Genomic DNA, 18,881 nt, shown 5'->3' on the forward strand with positions numbered 1-18,881 from the left:
GTCGATCGGGTGTGCAGCGGTAACAGGGAGCGATCTCCTGTCGTGTGTCGCCCATCCATCTTTTGGAATCCCCGCTCTTCCATTGGTGGTATAAATGCCGCCGGCGTGGTCGAGTAACGTCACACACACGATAAGCCAGTATGATAAGCGCATAAACCGCTAATGGAAGAGCGGGATTCTAAAACTGGATGGGCATCGCACAACTGGCGACACAGGACAGGTTATGTATAAATGCAGGTACATTCATAAACTAGGGGGCAGCAGTGAGTTGGCAGATGCGATGGACGCGGTCGATTCCCAAGAGATCTCATGCTGAAATCGATTTGAGAATCAGCCTGTGGTGTATGGGCAGCCGACACATCTCTCTAATCCGATTCGATCAGAGCGAGATTTGTCTCTTGGTCGAATCTGCCCATCATCACTAGGTGTATGGCTAACGTTTTAGTGTTTGCATTGTTTTGCGACCCTCCTTTTTCCTTGTATGCTATCCCTTCTCTTGTGTACATTGTGTTACTTTGTTACTTGACAACAGGAAGTGGTTTGTGCTGTTTAGAATGTAAAGGAAACAATGGCATTGTACACAGAAAGCAGAACTGGTTTCACTTGTCTGTTTGGAAAAAGTAACAGTTGCCTGTCTCTGCACTCCATGGCATGACGGCGGCTACGTCACCGTAGCAATGCTTATTATTACATACGGCTACCCCAACATTAAATGTAGGATCGAGACGGCTTGGTGTATAAATCATGAAAATAAAATATATGTTTGAATGGGACTTTCTTCCTAAAATAACAGGGTATGTGCTGTGATAATGACTGTTTGGCAGTTCCCACCTGGGTTTGTGCATACTATGTGCTCAGTGCAGCGTGCTCACTAAAAAGGCGTGCATGAAATATAGGCGTGGGAAGAAGCCAAAATGTCTAAACCATAAATGCCATTGCGATTTAGGTGCTAAATGAAAATATATTTACAGTGGTAATGACAATAGTAAAAGTAGTAAATGTTACGAGTATATTACTACAACTGAACCTAACCCTATTCTCACACCAAACCCTCCTCCTCCTCCCCCCCCCCCCCCCCCCCCCAATGCCTAACGGTAAAACCACCACTCCCCACTTCCATACGCCTAACCCCCCCCCTTCCTGACGCCTAACCCCCCCCCCTTCCTGACGCCTAACCCTAAAACCCCTCCCCTCCTGACGCCTAACCCCCCCCCCCCTTCCTGAGGCCTAAACCTAAAACTGCCCATCCTGATGTCTACCCTTAAACCCCCCCCCCCATGTCCTTACCCCCGCCGCAAATAAGAGTACAGAAAATAAGTTTAAAAAACTATACATTTTAAAACAAACAAAAGTTCTTTTGGACGGGATTTTGGCGCCCAAGAGCTGATATTTGCACTAGTGCCTATGGAACGCCTACATTTTCCATTATCGCCCAAATTTCCTGCTTTCCCTAAAGGGCATGTATTTTTTTCATAGCTTGGTCAATTTTTTTGCGATAATTCAGTTTGTCGTGGAGTGGAAATGTAAACGTTTCCAGTGAGATATATGGGCAGTGCATTTACAGGCGATAATGTATGCTAGGAACGTGTTTTTAGATTATGGTTTGATGGATCCTTTTAGGGACGGTCAATGAGATGCAAATTATTCTGAGATTATGCAAGAAACTTAAAAATGGACCATATGGGCAGAGACTGATGCACATTTCTGCTACTCCTGGTCTCTGTTGGTTTCCGCTACTGTTGGGACGCTATACTGTAGTGGACGGCGTGTCTGAGATGCTTTCCTTCTGTACCACAATAATGTGCAGATAGTGGGAAGAGGAGAGGCAGACATTTCCCTTATCATGTCTGTCCATTCTACGCAGTAGTGACAACGTATGTATTGCGTCACATGGTCTCATTAGGCTTTCATTACTTCCATCAGTCTACAGTGTTTCTGCTGTGTCAGAATTTGCATTTCCTGTTAAACAATATCAGTTGCCTGGCAGCCCTGCTGATCTATTTGGCTGCAGTAGTGTCTGAATCACACCAGAAACAAGCATGCAGCTAATTTATAGTCAGATGTGACAATAATGTCAGAAATGCCTGATCTCCTTCCATACCCCTCTCACTACAGTTGTCCTTTAAAAGCAATACCAATTGCCTGTCCTGGCAGCCCTTCTAATGTCTTTGGCTGCAGTAGTGTCTGAATCACACACCTGAGATTCTTTTTGTTCTTTTTTTTTTTTTAATTTTGGGATCAGTACTGCACAAAATCGTGTTGTATCAGGCATGTGCAGTGACTGTGTATGATCTAGGTAGCTGGCGACAGATCTGGCACTCCTTAGCGATAATACGCACTGCAATCTGTTGCCATGGGAGCAGGAGTTATCACAGGTGTGTGGATCGCTGGCAGTGCACGCACCCTGTGCTCAAATCCGCCCCTCGCCTGTCCTTATCCTCACCTCTCCGTGTCCCGGCTCCAGGGGCCGAAGAGCCAGAGACAGAAACTGAACTGCTGTACAAATGTACACTGGCCTTGCAAATCAAACCCCCCCCCCCCCCCCCCCCCCCATCCCCCAGAAAATGGATTACTCACCAAACCCATTTCACTTAGGGGAGGTGAGTATCTTAAAGGGTTCCCCCCAGATTCCACTGTAAATGCAGATAAAAGGTGTACCACAGCGAAATATCATTTTACTGACGTGAAAAAAAAACCTTTTTTTTTTTTTTTTTTTTTTACATTTTAGATTTTTTTCTTGTTCCCAGTATTCCCCCACCCCCACTATTCCTGACACTTGTTGCATTGTGGGAAATAACAGCTGTTTCCAACTGTCAAACAAGCAGTATCTCCCTCTGTGCATAGAACTCTCAGTAACGAACATTCCGTACAAATCACCTGGCAGCACTAAAGATGTCACCACCAGTGATAAATGTCAGAATCTAAATCGGAAAGAGGAACGATTGTGCAATGGGTAAAAACTGACTAAATAATCTATAAATGAATATTGTAAACAATTTTATTCATTGTCCTTTTCACTACAGTACTTTATCCGCCACTACAGTATATCTCCGTCTTCTGTGACTTCATCTAAGCCACGAGGATGTTGATATACGTCTTGTAGCTGAAGCATAACTGTTCACGATTGGGCATTGCTCCTTTGCACACCTCCAGCACTAATTGGTGAAAAGGAATATATGTTCCCTCAGCCAATAAAGATATTTTTTCTTTTCTCAGTTCATAGTGAAAAATACACACTGTAGCATTGAATCCAATCTCTTCACCATAAATTGTGACAGGAATATAATATAAGTGTTGTGATAAATGGTAGAAATAGCCAAACAAAATTTGTGTTAGGGCTCGTTTCCACTATCGCGAATCGGCATGCGTCCAACACATGCGGATTTGCACATGTAATGCAAGTGGATGGGCCTGTTTCCACTGTAGCGTTGTTGAGGTGCGTTTTTTTCAGCGGTAAAAAAACGCACAAAAGAGCCAACGAATTAGCCTGCGAGTGGAATGCATGTGAATCGCCGCTAATGTATTTAATAGGAAATTCGCATGCGGCTATGGTATGCGAATTTTCATGCGAATTCGCATAGGTACCAATGTAACTTCAAACAGGCAGTGACATGGTTAAATTCGCATATACCATCACGCGCAAAAATTTGCATCCGCATGCTATTTCATGCAATTTCAACAGCGGTGGAATCCAGGCGATTCTGCACCGCAATAGTGGAAACGAGCCCTCAAAGTTGGGAATATAGAGACAAACACAAGACAAATAACATTTATATCACGCTTTTCTCCTGGCGGACTCAAAGCGCCAGAGCTGCAGCCACTAGGGCACGCTCTATAGGCAGTAGCAGTGTTAGGGAGACTTGCCTAAGGTCTCCTACTGAATAGGTGATGGCTTACTGAACAGGCAGAGCCGAGATTCGAACCCAGGTCTCCCGTGTCAGAGGCAGAGCCCTTAACCATTACACTATCCAGCCAGTTTAGAGTCCAGTAAACACTTAATCAAATTCGACATATTCGATTCAATTTGATTTGCCATTGCAAAACAATGGCAAATCGAATTGAATCGAATCCCGATTGGACATATCGGATCGTAAATATAATCGTAATTTAATCGCACAAAGAATCATATCGTGTAGATGGGTCTTCAAAGCAAGGTGCTCTCTATATTCAGGTTTGTTCTGAGAAATGGGAGTGGATGAGGCTGGGCTGTACAGACATGGCCCTGGCTCTCCCCACATTATAGGGGTAGAAAGGTAACTAGGAGTGGTTTGGAAAGGGGTAATTAGCAGCAGAGGCCGCAGGATGTGTGGGAACTGCTGTGCAGGTTATTCAGTGAAGTACACGGCACATGATCTACCTACAGTTGTGTCCCTGAGGTCTGCCATTAGTGAGCTGTGTACAGCTACACACATTACTGTCACCCAGCGTAATCTCTAGTGTTCACTCCCTCAGGAGAGGAGATCATCAGCTGCTAAAAAGGATCCTCTTAACAATGTTGTAGTTTTTGGTGAACGATTTCTGGCTATCCCCGCAGACAAGGCTGGTGGTATGCGCTGTCCTATGTGGAGGGCAAGCAGATGGCTGTGTACGATGGGGCGATACGGTGCAAATGATTCTGAGTTGATGCTGAATTTTATGATGATTTTATACAAATACAGGAAATGCTGCTGCATTTGATTGCTCTGATTTTCAGATGCATAACATTTGCATGAACTTAGAATTCTTAGCATGCCCTTGGCCATCCTACTGCAGAGAACAACAATAGCATTTGGTGAGCTGTGGAAGTGATTGACCCAGAGCAGGGTCATACTCAAGGCATTCTAGGCAGGTGCCCGAGGCCTAGAGGGTGTCAGGAGGCCCATCTGCCATCTATTTTGAGGGCCCGTTTCCACTATTGCGAATTTGCATGCATTTTGCGCATGCAAATTCGCATAGCCAATACAAGTGAATGGGACTATTTCCACTTGTCAGGATTCCTTTGCGTTTTCCTGTACAGAAAAAATCTGCACGGCCGAGCCATCAGAATTCGCATACCGCTATGCAAATCGCATACAATGTATTAAATAGGAAATTCGCATGCGGTATTTGTATGCAAATTTTCGCATGGAATCAATGGAAAAGCACACAGGCACTTCCATGGCTAAATTTGCATACATTGTCGTCCATGCGAAATCGTATGCAAATTTGCATGAAAATTCGCATATAACTGCATGCGAAATTCGCATCCGCAATGCGAATTTTTACCGCGGCGATTCCCACCGCACAAGTGGAAACGGGTCCTGATCCATCTCACAACTCAGCTTAAAGTGGACCTAAACTCCTGCACAGGACAGAAGGAAAACCTAGAAATGCACTCTGTATGTATTTAGAGAGTTTAGCCTGTCCAATTCCCCATCATCTGTGACTAATCATAGTGTAATTTGATCTCTCAGCTGTGTCAGCTGGCTGCCTCGCCATAGCAGCTAATTTGTAAACACAGGATGTTAACTCTGCTTCCATGAAAGCAGGAAGTAGACATGCTGCAGATTTATTGCAGGATTTGTATCAGCTGTAACAGACATTTTTTTCTTCAAAGGTTATTATGCTGTTTCTTATCTTTTAGAACAGAGAAGAAATTCTGAGTTCAAGTCCGCTTTAACAGAAAGATTCTCCTATAAAGCTAACGCTGTGACCTTGCCTTGGGCCCCATTTTTTTGTTTTAATCCTTCTCTGGACCAGGTTTCAGGTTGCCTACAATTTGCATGCAAGTCGTAATTATTTGCATCTCCTTACAGTTTGGGCTACTATCAGCTTGTGTATAGCTAGCTGCAGGGAGAAGAATCTGGAGGCTGCCATTTTTTTTATTCATTATTTTCTTTCTTTTTATTTTATTTATTATCAGCTCTACTGATCTATTAGGCTGCAGTAGTATCTGGATAACACCAAAAACAAGCATGCAAATAATCCAATAAGATCTGACAATAATGTCAGAAACGCCTGATCTGCTGCATGCTTGTTCAGGGTCCAAAGCCCCATCTACACCATACAAATTTATTTTTTTTTGTGCGATTTCGATTCATTGATTTGATTTGATTCAATCCAACATGTCCGATTGGTATTTAATTCAATTTGACATTGCAAAACAATGGCAAATTGAATCGAATCCTGATTGGACATGTCGGATTGAATCGAATCGGACAAAAAAATGTATGGTGTAGATGGGACTTATGGCTAAAAGTAGTAGAGGCAGAGGATCAGCAGGAGAGCCAGGCGGCTGGTATTGCTTACAAAGAAATACATATGGCAGCCTCCATATTTCTCTCATTATAGTTAGTTTTGTCTGCCATTGCACCCTCTATATTTCCATGGCGGGCGTCCTTTGTACACAGTCGAGTCGGCCATATGTAACCCGTGTTTATGTCACACTACAGCTTGTTTTCTGCTGTGTTTGGGTTTTGCAGTGTGCTGAATGTGATTGGGAGGTGAGGCGTTTGCCCTTTGCGCCCGTGTGGCGTTGGCACCGTGCTCCGTGTACACAAGCCCTGAATCCGGTAAGCCTGGTTTGTTGTGGCAGCCACAGATGTCTATACATGGCCGCTGAGGCCTGAAATCATTTCATATCTCAGCTCTTTGTCAGACTGTCGGGATCCCTGAATGGGTTTCGTGAGAACGCAGCGACTTTTGTGACCTGACCTTGTGGGAGGCGGAGACTCTGCCTGCGGAGCCCTGACGGAATCCAGCCAGTCACATTCCTGCCTGCAGCATTCCACCTGCGCTGAGGGATCGTGGAGCCATGTGGGCGAGGGGACTACAAGTCCCAGCAGTCCTAATTTAGAACTGTGAGCTATTTATGTAATATGTGTTGACCATGGCAACAGACCCGATTGTAAAGGCGGTTCATCTGTATTTGAATTTCGATTCCATAGCGGTTTTTCTTATTTTGTTTCAAATTTCACGTGGGCTGTGCTCGGTAACACGTAACAAACATGATACTTCTCCGTATTGTGCCTGTGTTGCGTTATGCTGCATTAAAGCACACTTGAAGTGAGAGGTATATGGAGGCTGTCCTATTTATTTCCTGGTAAACAATACCAGTTGCCTGGCTGTCCTGCTGATCTTTCTGGCTGCAGTAGGGTCTGAGGTCTCCGATCTCTAAGTGCTGCATGCTACTTCCTGTTTAAACAGGAAGTAGCGTGAAACACTTGGAGATCAGAACCTGCGGCGGTGGATAGAGGTAGGCGTCCTGCCTGCTGCCGCCAGTGATAGAGGCAGGAGGGGAGCGCTGAGAGGAGTGCCCGAGGTGAGGGGGGGGGGGGAGGGAAAGGATGTGCAAAGCTCTCCCCTCATGCTGCAACCTCTCCTGCCTTAGCGGGCACTGGGGAAGGGGGGGCATCCAAATTCTTGCAGGGGGTCCTGGTGACTTCTAGTTACGCCCCTGCTTTTAGCCATGCAGCAGATCAGATGTTTCTGGCATTATTGTCAGATCTGACAAGATTAGCTGCATGCTTGTTTCTGGTGCGGTTCAGACACTACTGCAGCCAAATAGATCAGCAGAGCTGCCGGCAACTGGTACTGCTTAGGAGGAAATAAATATGGCAGCCTCTTTTAGAGGGAAGCCTCTATGGTAACAGGAAGTTTGGGCACCGCTATAGGTGTCCATTGCAGTTGTTTTATTTTTAGCAGCGAGGGGTGGAGAGGGGGTTAAAGTTAAGCGTGAAGAGGGGTGGTTAACGTTAGGTATAAGGGGGTGGTTAGGGTTAGGTGTGGAAGCGGGATGGTTAGGTGTAGGGGGGGGGGGTTAGGGTTAGGCATGGACAGTGGCTAAGGTTAGGTGAAGGGGGGGGGGTTAGGGTTAGGCATGTAGGAGGGTGGTTAAGGTTAGGTGTAGGGGTGTTGGTTAGGTGTAGGGGGGGGTGGTTAGGCATGGAGGAGGGTGGTTTTAGGGTTAGGTATAAGGGGGGCGGTTAGGATTAGGCATGTAAGAGGGTGGTTAGGATTAGGTGCTTAGGTAGGGCAGTTAAGGTTAGGCATGGAGGGGGGGTGGTTATGGTTAGGCATTGGTAGTGGGATGGTTCAGTGTGAGAATAGGTTTAGCTATAGTAAAATACTGATATTTAATAATACTTAAGTAAGTATCTTATATATAATTACTTGGCTTTAGGTATACTTGTTGCATTCTGCGTTTCAGGTGTTCGTATGACATGGATGGCCGCAGTTACGGAATCCTGACAATGTGACATTATGTATGGCTGTGCGAGACTGTTACCTGCCGGGTTATGTCAATGTGTCCTATAGCTATTGTGTGTCTGTGTCTCTCTCGCACAACCAGCACTACAATGGAGGTGACTTCTCCAGCGGCACACAAGCCCCGCCCCAGATCTGGGGCTCATTGATCTCGGCGTTTCTATGAGGTTGTCAGGGTGGACCGGTATACAATTGTCAACGCCACAACTCAATGCTAATTACCACTTTTCTGTACTCCTTGATTGTTAGCTCTGCTGCCATGGCTGCTGGAGGCTCAGATTGTGAGGTCCTGTTGAGCCTGATTTAGTAAAGCCTGGAAAATAGATGGTTCTTCCCCCAGCCCCCCCTTGTAGAAGTTAGCACGTGTACAGCACCCTCGATACCTCTCGGCATATTGGCTAGTGTTCTGCCTGGAGAATCAACTTAGTTGTTGAGCGCTGGCCAAGGGTACCATTCTCACCACGCCAGTTCTGTCACGCTTTTTGCAGGTTTATAGGTACGGTGTTCATCAGTAGAAGTCAGATATGAACCTGAACCTAATCCCCCTGTCTTCCCCCCCCCCCCCCCCCCCCCCCCCCCGTCCTTTATGGTCTGTCACTTTTTGGTGCTGGACCCTAACCTTCCACCTCAAGGGGATCTGAGCAACGAACATCCTTTGAGAGGCATTACTAAACCTGGTGTCATCCGGTGTGGAAACTCATGGTGACACCCATCTCTTTGCCCCATGAACCTCAAACCTTTACCAGGCTAAACAAAACCAATAACACTCTCTTATTTGTAGTAACAATTTTTCGTACTGCAATGAATTAAAAGTCTATGGCAGTGATGGCTAACCTTGGCACTCCAGCTGTGGTGGAACTACAAGTCCCATGAGGCATTGCAATGCTCTGACAACTCTAAGCATAACTCAAGGAGGCAGTGGCATGATGGGATTTGTTATGGTCTGCCGGCACTACAAGACTTATGCTGGGGATACACGGTACGTTTGTGTACCGTGTATCGACCAGCTGATCCGGCCAGCTGATAATATTCAGCTGGCCCCATCAAGCCGCTCGACCCGCACCTGCTCAATTCCCGCCGGTGGACAATGGCAGGGAATCGAGCGGCTGATAAGGACCACCGGCGGTCACGAGCGGTAGTCGATCCACGGGTATGCGGCTGGGGTCGCACCCTGGCCCCTGTATTTATGGGCTCTTCTCTTTTCTCCAGCCAGCAGCTGTGCCCTCTCACACGCTGGATTCACTGTAATAAACACGACACCCAGCGATCAACCTCATGCAAAACCAGCTCACCAACTCGGCAACAAAATGGAAATAAATCTGAGACGCTGGCGGGCCAGTCCTGGTGAATGCGCTCTGTGGGGGGGGTCCTGGTCCTGCATTCTCATATTCACTATCTGCACGGCATTCTGCATATGCTCTGTGTTTCTGGAGTCTTTCTCTAACACCTGAAACCCCCGCGGGTTTAATGGCTACTAAACAAAACTGTTATTAGACTGTGAGCTCTGGGGGACACTATGTGACTTGTTTGTTCGGTCTGTGTAAAGAGCTGTATATATAAAGGCTCAAACACGTGTCGGCATCTTAGACCCTGAATTACCTATTATACAGGTAAGGCTCAGACACATGCTCAACAAAGGTCTTTTAAATGCACAATTATCAAACCACTTTTGTTGTTGAAACAAACCAAAAAAGTTCTTTGCTATTGTTCAAACGACTGATAAGAAGCAGCTCAAGTCCCAACAGTTGGATTGACTTGAGCTGTATCTTGTCCGTTATTTGAACAATAGCAAATAACTTTTTTGGTTTGTTTCAACAACAAAAGTGGTTTGGTAATTGTGCATTTTAAAAGACCTTTGTTGAGCATGTGTCTGAGCCTTAACTGTATAATGGGTAATTCAGGGTCTAAGATGCCGACACATGTTGTTATATGTGCCCACCCCAGCCACCTACACATGATTGTCACAGTCATTTGTGACCTATTTGCTATTTGGCAAAATAATCTGTGTCGGCTCTCCACCTCACCCACCCACGAAACTTTCTAGGGTACTCTGCCAACAACTGGCGCTGGCATCTGTAAGGGGTGTTGCTTAAAACGCAAGAAATCTGGGCCACCCCTTGACACCAGTGCCGGGGCAAATGTGCGGCGTGCCACTTACTGTATGTGCAGATATTGCCAAGGATGTGAAGATATATTGACATGCAGATATAACAACAATAAATACATATCAATGACATGCAGGTACAAAGGTTTCTACACACCTCAAATCTTGATGAGCTAATTTTCGCACTTAAACCTAAGATTAGAATTGCAGCGCAAATGTTTTTGCTTGGAGCAGTGAAAAAACTTTCTTTTCTTTTGGAAGGATTTTAGTTCCTTATAACAAGAATATAGACAAATAGTTTGGTGCAAATCTGATTATAGTTATTGTTATGCATTTCTGTACTGCTAACTTCTTCTTCAGCACTTTACAATCATGTCACTGGCTGTCCTCAGAGGAGCTGACAATCTAATCCTACCATAGTCATAGTCTAAAGTCCTACCATATTATTATTATGATGTATTTGTAGAGCACTGACATCTTCTGCAGCACATTACAGAGTACATAGTCATGGCACTGACATTCCTCTCAGAGGAGCTAATGTCCTACCATATTATTATGCATTTACATAGCACTCACATCTTCTGTAGCACTTTACCGAGTACACGGTAATATCACTGAGTCAGAGGACCTCGCAAACTAATCCTACCATAGTCCTAATCTAATGTGCTACTGTATTATAATTATGTATTTATATAGCACTGACATCTTCTGCAGCACTTTACAGAGTACATAGTCATGTCACTGACTGTCCTCAGAGGAGCTTACAATCTAATCCCTACCATAGTTTTAGTGTAATGCTGGGCATACATGGTTCGTTTTATATTATCAATCGAGCCGCTGATGGCTCGATTGATAATATTCAACCTGTTCGATCCCCACGGGCGGACAATGGTAGAAACGAAAGGCAGATAAGGAAGTGCCCGCGGGGACGAGCGGGAATCGATTCGCGCGTACGATCGGTGACGCGCCCGCATCGAGCCGCTGGCTCGATACCGGCACATAATCTAACCATGTATGCCCAGCATTAAGCTGGCCATACACTGTACAATATTTTTGCTTGATGTGACATTAGATTAAAAGTCTAATTGGGCAAAAATTGTTTTACATCAGCAATGGCGATTCCTGGTCTGTTCCCTTAGTTGTTGCGGTTGTGTGCAATTATCTGATTGATAATCAGATAATTGATTATCATTTAAATGAGCTTCACGATACAAAAAAATTGTACCGTTTTACGTCTCTCCAGGCCCCCGAAGGTTCTTGCGCTGTAGCCTCTCCCGGCCGTACAAGTACGCGCATGCCAGGACTAATTCCATCCGCCGATTAACCTGCCCGTGTATTTTTTGGCTTATAGACCTAAACCACAGAACCGAGGGGAACCCCGGCCAAACGAGAGCCTCAAAAATAATGCCCATGATTGGAATAAGAACCCCATTCACATTCCAACTGTGCCAAACCGTCCCATGGCGAAATCTGGCTGCTGAACGCGACTGCAATTTTCAACTGTAAAAGTCTTCTAAGCTTTTTTCCTTTTACCCCCTTCCTTGCCCCCCCCCCCCCCCCCACCTGACCCAGCAAGCTAACAAAAAACCAGCCTCAGCTATTCCAACGCAGTGGAAAATTATACAGCGCCTCGCGTTTGCTACGGAGCGATCCTGGCTGGCGAAAGGGTCCGCTGGGAATTTTGGGATAGTTTTGAAGCAGAACTTGCGCTGTCAGAACACACATCCACTATACCGCCTTGTGCCTCCATAAACTAGGCTATTTCCATACCGACTCCCAGGGGGGCTGACGGCCAGCTTAACCCCTTCCCCACCACCACACATTGCTGCAAGTGGCGGTAGTTCTCTTGGTGACGTGCACAGTTATTACAGCAAGGTATTCGGCATGCTCGCCCTTACCTGCTTCTTGTAGGAGGCGTCCTGTGAAAGTAAAGCAGTGTCAGTTCAGCTGAAGGAAAGTTTTTGCTTTTCTTTTTATTCCAGAGGCGGATAGCAGTCCAGTATTCGCTCCGCTTCTCAGCCAGTTATGTTTAATCTGAGCTGCAGGCAGTCAGTGTTAGTTCCTCTCTGCCTTCCCTCCCTCACTCACTCCCTCCCCTCCTCCTTCTTCTCCCAAGCTGCTGGCCCTGCTGACATCACCGTGACATCATAAAAACACCCCTCAGGACCTGCAGGTAGACAGGGCCACTCCCTATCGCCATGGCTGAGTTCTGCGACACACCTTGTGCAAGCCTCGCAGCCTTTGTTTTTACTTGGCTTCAGGTCACGGCTGCAGCTATCCATATTTTTATTTATTCAATTTTTTTTTTTACATCAAATTTTAATGAATGCTTTTCTTGTACCAGTAAAAAGCAGATGAGGATGGGCAACGCAGATTTAAAAAATGAGTTTTCTCAGGCTGAGTTCACTGTGGGGCGTTGTGGTGCAATAATTACAAGACAACAAAAATGTTGTAACACACATTACTGTTGCGTACTGTTAAAGAGGAACTCCAGTGAAAATAAAGTAATAAAAGTGCTTCATTTTTACAATAATTGTGTATAAATGAGTTAGTCAGTGTTTGCCCATTGTAAAATCTTTTAAATCCCTGATTTACATTCTGACATTTATTACATGGTGACATTTTTACTTTTGGCAGGGGATGTAGCTGCTGCATGCTTTTTTGGCAGTTGGAAACAGCTGTAAACAGCTATTTCCCACAATGCAACAAGGTTCACAGACAGGAAACTGCCAGGAGTACCACGGTCCTTAGAGTTTCTTGTCGGAGGGGTTTCACCACAATATCATTCATACAGCGCCCCCCTGATGGTCTATTTGTGAAAAGGAATAGATTTCTCATGTAAAGGGGGTATCAGCTATTGATTGGGATAAGTTGGTCGGAGTTTCTCTTTAAACATACAGGCAATGAAAAGTATGCTTCCCTGTACTTGTTAACGTTGTGCATTTAGAGGTAACTGAGTGTTACCCATAGCTCACAACTGTCCTTCTTTTAGAGGGACAGTCCCTCCTTTGGGAGCCCTGCACTTCTGTCCCTCTTTTTTTTTTTTTTTTTTTCCCCTCATTTGTCCCTCTTTCAGGACTGATGTACAGATTTATGTAAATATATCTACTCAAAAATACGTTTGACTCTAAACTTTATTCCCATCCTTTAAAATGATATACCGTAGTTCTTACTTTTAAATGTTAATATGAAGGAAAATGAACCAGGATAAAAAGGACAAGTGTGGTTTGAATTATAAATCATCATCATTTTCTTATGAAATCTTTATAGTGTGCATGATTAGGGGTGTGTCAGGGGCGAGGTTAGAGGTGTGGTGGGGTGTGGCTTAAATGGACTCCGAGCAGTGCAGAAACTATGGAAAGATGCATATCATTTTAAAGCTCTCTTTCTCCTCTTTCCAATGATATTAAAACCGCCGCCCTACGCCTTTTAGTTTTCGCTATTTTCGCAATTGAAATTGCAGCGGCCGCTATTTCAATCGCGAAAATAGAGAAAACTAAAAGGCGACACTTACACAGGACGACACTTTCCCCAGTGTCAGCAGCTCCAATCAGCAGAAAAAGTCGCCCTGTGTAATACAATGTAACTATGGAAAGATGGATATCATTTTAATGCTCTCTTTCTCCTCTTTCTGGCGACACCTAAATCGTCGCCCTACGCCTTTTAGTTTTCTCTATTTTCGGGATTGCGGCCGCGGCAATTTGAATCGCGAAAATAGCGAAAACTAAAAGGCGTAGGGCGACTTTATATATCATTCGAAAGAGGAGAAAGAGAGCTTTAAAATTACATGCATCTTTCCATAGTTCCTGCACTGCTCGGAGTCCCTTTAAGCGCCCCTCTTTCTGATCTCAAAAAGTTGTTGCATTATGGTAACGTCATACCTCCCATTTACACGCGACGCCAACGTTGCTTAGCCTTATCGTTGCAATGCGGTATGCAGCATTATAAGACTTTATAACGCACGACCATAACATCCCACTGTGAGCCTAGCCTTAAAATACCCCTGACCCGGTTCCTCAATCCCCCCACATACTAGTAACACCATTATACTGATGGTGCTGAGACTAACTGCACCATCCTTTCCCCCCCCCCCCCCTTTAGTACCCCTTGCAGACCCCGTTCTGCCCAGTCACAGTCTTCGACCTCCATATATCACAAGCGCACACAGCGCAGCTCCCCTGCACGCTGTGTGTAATGAAACCTATATGGAACTAAAGCGGCAGGTGGAGGGGGCGGAGTTATGGACGCACAGCAGGGAGGAAGAATGGTCACTTCATCCACGCTCATAATTGTTGCTAAATGGGACCACAGGGGGCGTTTGTAGGGGGGGTGATGGTGCTGCGTACTTTGTCGCAGCAGTAATAAAACTATTTTAAAACTATAACCAGGTCAGAGGTACTTTAAAGAGACTCTGTAATAAAAAAAAGTTCCCCTGGGGGTACTTACCTCGGTAGGGGGAAGCTTCTGGACCCTATCGAGGCTTCCCCCGTCCTCCTGTGTCCCACGGCCGTCTCGCTGCAGCCCACGGAACGCACAGCCGACAATTTGTCAGGTTGTGTAATATTTTCCTTTTCTGGCTCCAGCGGGGGCGCTGTTGCGACTCTCGGCTCGGAAACAGGCAGAAATAGCCGATCTCTGTCAGGTCCGCTCTACTGTGCAGGTGCAGGAGACTTACGCCTGTGCAGTAGAGCGGACCGACAGCAATCAGCTATTTCCGCCTATCTCCGAGCGAAGGGCCAATCCTGCGCTGGAGCCGGGAAGGTAAATATTTACATCCCCGCTGTTCGGAGGGCCAGAGCGAGACCATCGTGCGACACACGAGGATGGGGAAAGCCTCTATAGGATCCGGAGGCTTCCCCCACCCGAGGTGAGTACCCCCCCAGGGGAACTTTTTTCGTTACAGATTTTCTTTAAGTTGCCCCTGAACAGTACAATATTTTTACTGATCATTGGATCAGTTTGATTATTACTATCGAATTTTACAGAAAACCACGCAGTATGTGGAGAAAATCAGCTTGAAACGACTCTGTGGTAGATTTTTTTTTTTTTTTTTTTTCTCTTATACAGAATTTTCGACAACCGGAATGTTGAATTTTTATGACCGTATCTAAAGAGAGGAAGTGCCCTAACCGACCTATTTCTGGGAACAGTTGATTATAATAATTGGTGATTGCTCTTCCTATACCTTCCATTACAGCAAAATCGCCCGAAAATGGTACAGGCACCACTTTGCGGAGCGCAAAGCGGACGAACTGTGCTGATATGAAACTTCTCATAGAGAATCATTGCACGAGCGTTTTGTGGGTGATTTTTATCACCCACAAAATCGCCTGCGCTTGAGACAAGGCCAAAAACACCCTTAGTGTGAACAATCCCTCAAAGCTGCCATTGCATTTTATTGCATAGCTGCTGTATTTATATATTATCTGCCTAGTGATCACTTCTCGGCTCTTTCTGCTTCTCAGCTCAGTACAGCTCAGTTTACAAGTCTGCTAATGTTTACTAAATGTATGTGACAAAGATATGTAAACAAAATTTTACTCAGTTTGGATTCTGATTGGGCAAATTTGAAGTTGTAAAAGCAAGCTGGGATTCTTTGCATCACATTGGCCATATCTGCTGTATGGCAGACAGCGCCCTGTAGAGGGAGGAACCCCAAACTTCATGGGCTGTCTGTCCTACAAGACCCAACACCATAGATGGCGGCAAACCTTGGAGGGTGCCCATCAGGGTACAAAATCTCACCAAAAATGACAACAACAATCATTTTGACCTGTAAAAGATCGTTTGTGTGGCTTAAAGCTGGCCACATGCGATACATAAAAATTTATTTATTTATTTATTTCAATTTAGGGTGATCAGGAGTTTTCTGATCAATATCTATGAAAATTGAATGGTGGGTAGATTGACAATTAACGTATAGAGCCTAAACTGAACGTGTGTGTGTGTGTTACAGATTATTTTTAAATGTTATGCCTGGTACAGATGAGTGTACAAGACATGACAGTTAGAAAAATTGATTGGAATTCTCAGTTTGAAAATAAAGTGTGTGTGTGTGTGTGTGTGTGTGTGTGTGTGTGTGTGTGTGTGTGTGTGTGTGTGTGTGTGTGTGTGTGTGTGTGTGTGTGTGTGTGTGTGTGTGTGTGTGTGTGTGTGTGTGTGTGTGTGTGTGTGTGTGTGTGTGTGTGTGTCCACCTTAACTCTTTATACTGAATACTTTTTTTTTTTCAATTTTTTTTCCCCCCTTACTTCTGGAGAGAGTCTGCGTGAGTTTTGATTGGATGAGGAAGCGATATTGTCGGGCCATTTGGGGTAAAAGGGCACACTGCACATTCTCCCCCCCCCCACCCAGCGGTCACACGTCCCTGCAGTTCACAGAGGATTTCCACTATCCTGTTCTGGAAATGGAGAGTTTGGGAAAGGCGTGAGATGCAATCAGTAAGGTTGTGTGAAAGGAGAGTGTGTGTATGAATAGCCCCATGACACAGGAAGGAGAGGGGACAGGTGACAAAGTCCCCCTAGCCTTCTCTTTCCCCAGGCTCAGCATGATCACAAACAGCTAGTGACTCTGCATTAAGATGCTGTTGTGAACAGATTGTTACATTGGTGTGCACACAATTACTTTTTAGGCCCAGCTCACACCTATCTGAATTGTCGTAAGTTGTATGGAATTCTGATTTCGTGCTCATTGTACATTTATCATATTTCAATGAGATTTGTCCTGCTCCTTTTTGTTTTGTAATTCTTCTGGTTCTTTTTTTTTTTTTTTAAATCTCACTGCATACATGTGCGTTGTGGGATTCACACTAATGTAAGTCCATAATCGTGCATTTGAAGAATATTTTACTAAACCACTTCACCCCAAAGGCGTTTTTACCCCAACGGACGAGCGATTTTCACCTTTCAGTGCTCATCCCTTTCATTTGCCAATCACTACTAATCACAATGAAATTATCTATATCTTGTTTTTTTCACCACCAATTAGGCTTTTTGGGGTTGATATTTGTTTTCAGTAATTACTTTATTTTCTATGCATTATAAAGGGAAAAACAAGGAAAAAAAAAATGAGAAAATGCACTATTTCTCCAATTTCATCCCCTATAGTTTTAATATAAACCATGCTACTGTGCATAAAACCCACACATTTTATCTGCCTATTTGTCCTAGTTATCACAACATTTTAATTATGTCCCTAGTACAAAGTATGGTGACAATATAGTATTTGGAATTAAAGGTGTATTTTATTTTTTTTTATTTTTTATTTTAAGCTTGTAAATAGTGATAGATGCCAAACGGAAAAAAATGCACCTTTATTTCCAAATAAAATATTGTCGCCATACATTGTGATAGGGACATCATTTTAACGGTGTACTAACCGGGACATATGGGCAAATACAATACGTGAGTTTTAATTATGGAGGCATGTATTATTTTAAAACTATAATGCCTGAAAACTGAGAAATAATGAATTTTTTTTCTGTTTATTTTCTTATTCTTCCTGTTAAAATGTATTTACAGTAAAGTGGCTCTTAGCAAAATGTACCCCCCAAAGAAAGCCTAATTGGTGGCGGGAAAAACAAGTTATAGATCAGTTCATTGTGATAAGTAGTGATAAAGTTATAGGCTAATCGATGGGAGGTGAACATTGCTCAAGTGAAAACGACAGAACGCGAATAGGTTAATTCTACTACTATGCACACACAATATACCGTAGTGGTACTCCAGTTAAGTTACACAATAATTAAGTTCCTATTTTTTTACATTTTTTTTTTTTTTAACTTTTTTTTTTTTTTTTTACTAAGTAGCATTTTGCAATCCTATCGTTTGCGGATTGCAAAACGCTAGGTGCTTTAACCACTTGAGGACCCCCCCTTAACCCCCCCTTAAGGACCGGCATTGAATTATGTGATCTGTGCTGGGTGGGCTCTACAGCCCCCAGCACAGATCAAACACCAGGCAGAGAGATCAGATCACCCCACTTTTTCCCCACTAGGGGGATGATGTGCTGGGGGGGTCCGATCTCTCCTGCCTGCGTGTGGCTGGCAGGGGGGCACCTCAAAGCCCCCCTCCGCGGCGAAATTCTGCTCCCCCCCCCCCCCCCTCTCCTACCTGGCCCCCTGGTGATCGGGGCTGCACAGGACGCTATCCGTCCTGTGCAGCCTGTGACAGGACGTCCCCTGTCACATGGCGGCGATCCCCGGCCGCTGATTGGCCGGGGATCGCCGATCTGCCTTACGGCGCTGCTGCGCAGCAGCGCCGTACAATGTAAACAAAGCGGATTATTTCCGCTTGTGTTTACATTTAGCCTGCGAGCCGCGATCGGCGGCCCGCAGGCTATTCACGGAGCCCCCCGCCGTGATTTGACAGGAAGCAGCCGCTCGCGCGAGCGGCTGCTTCCTGATTAATCAGCCTGCAGCTGGCGACGCAGTACTGCGTCGCTGGTCCTGCAGCTGCCACTTTGCCGACGCACGGTATAAACGTGCGGTCGGCAAGTGGTTAAAGGGGGGGAAAATATTGTATAGCAATCGCGGTGCTGTTCAAATTCTTATTCCCT

The 18,881-nt window shown here is 45.0% G+C and overlaps 2 protein-coding genes across 2 annotated transcripts in view; one reads left to right on the forward strand and one right to left on the reverse strand.

Annotated features, from left to right (window-relative positions):
- GPRC5C (G protein-coupled receptor class C group 5 member C) overlaps nucleotides 1-12,400 on the reverse strand; it is a 50,131-nt gene extending 37,731 nt beyond the window's left edge. The window contains exon 1 of the mRNA XM_068263565.1: nucleotides 12,226-12,400. The gene's annotated coding sequence lies outside the window, so the exon portion shown is untranslated. The remainder of the gene's footprint in view (nucleotides 1-12,225) is intronic.
- Nucleotides 1-18,881, forward strand: part of BTBD17 (BTB domain containing 17) — a 530,053-nt gene that overhangs the window by 91,933 nt on the left and 419,239 nt on the right. The window lies entirely within an intron of this gene.

Source organism: Hyperolius riggenbachi, chromosome 12 (assembly GCF_040937935.1).
Source record: "Hyperolius riggenbachi isolate aHypRig1 chromosome 12, aHypRig1.pri, whole genome shotgun sequence".
Taxonomy (NCBI): Eukaryota; Metazoa; Chordata; class Amphibia; order Anura; family Hyperoliidae; genus Hyperolius; species Hyperolius riggenbachi.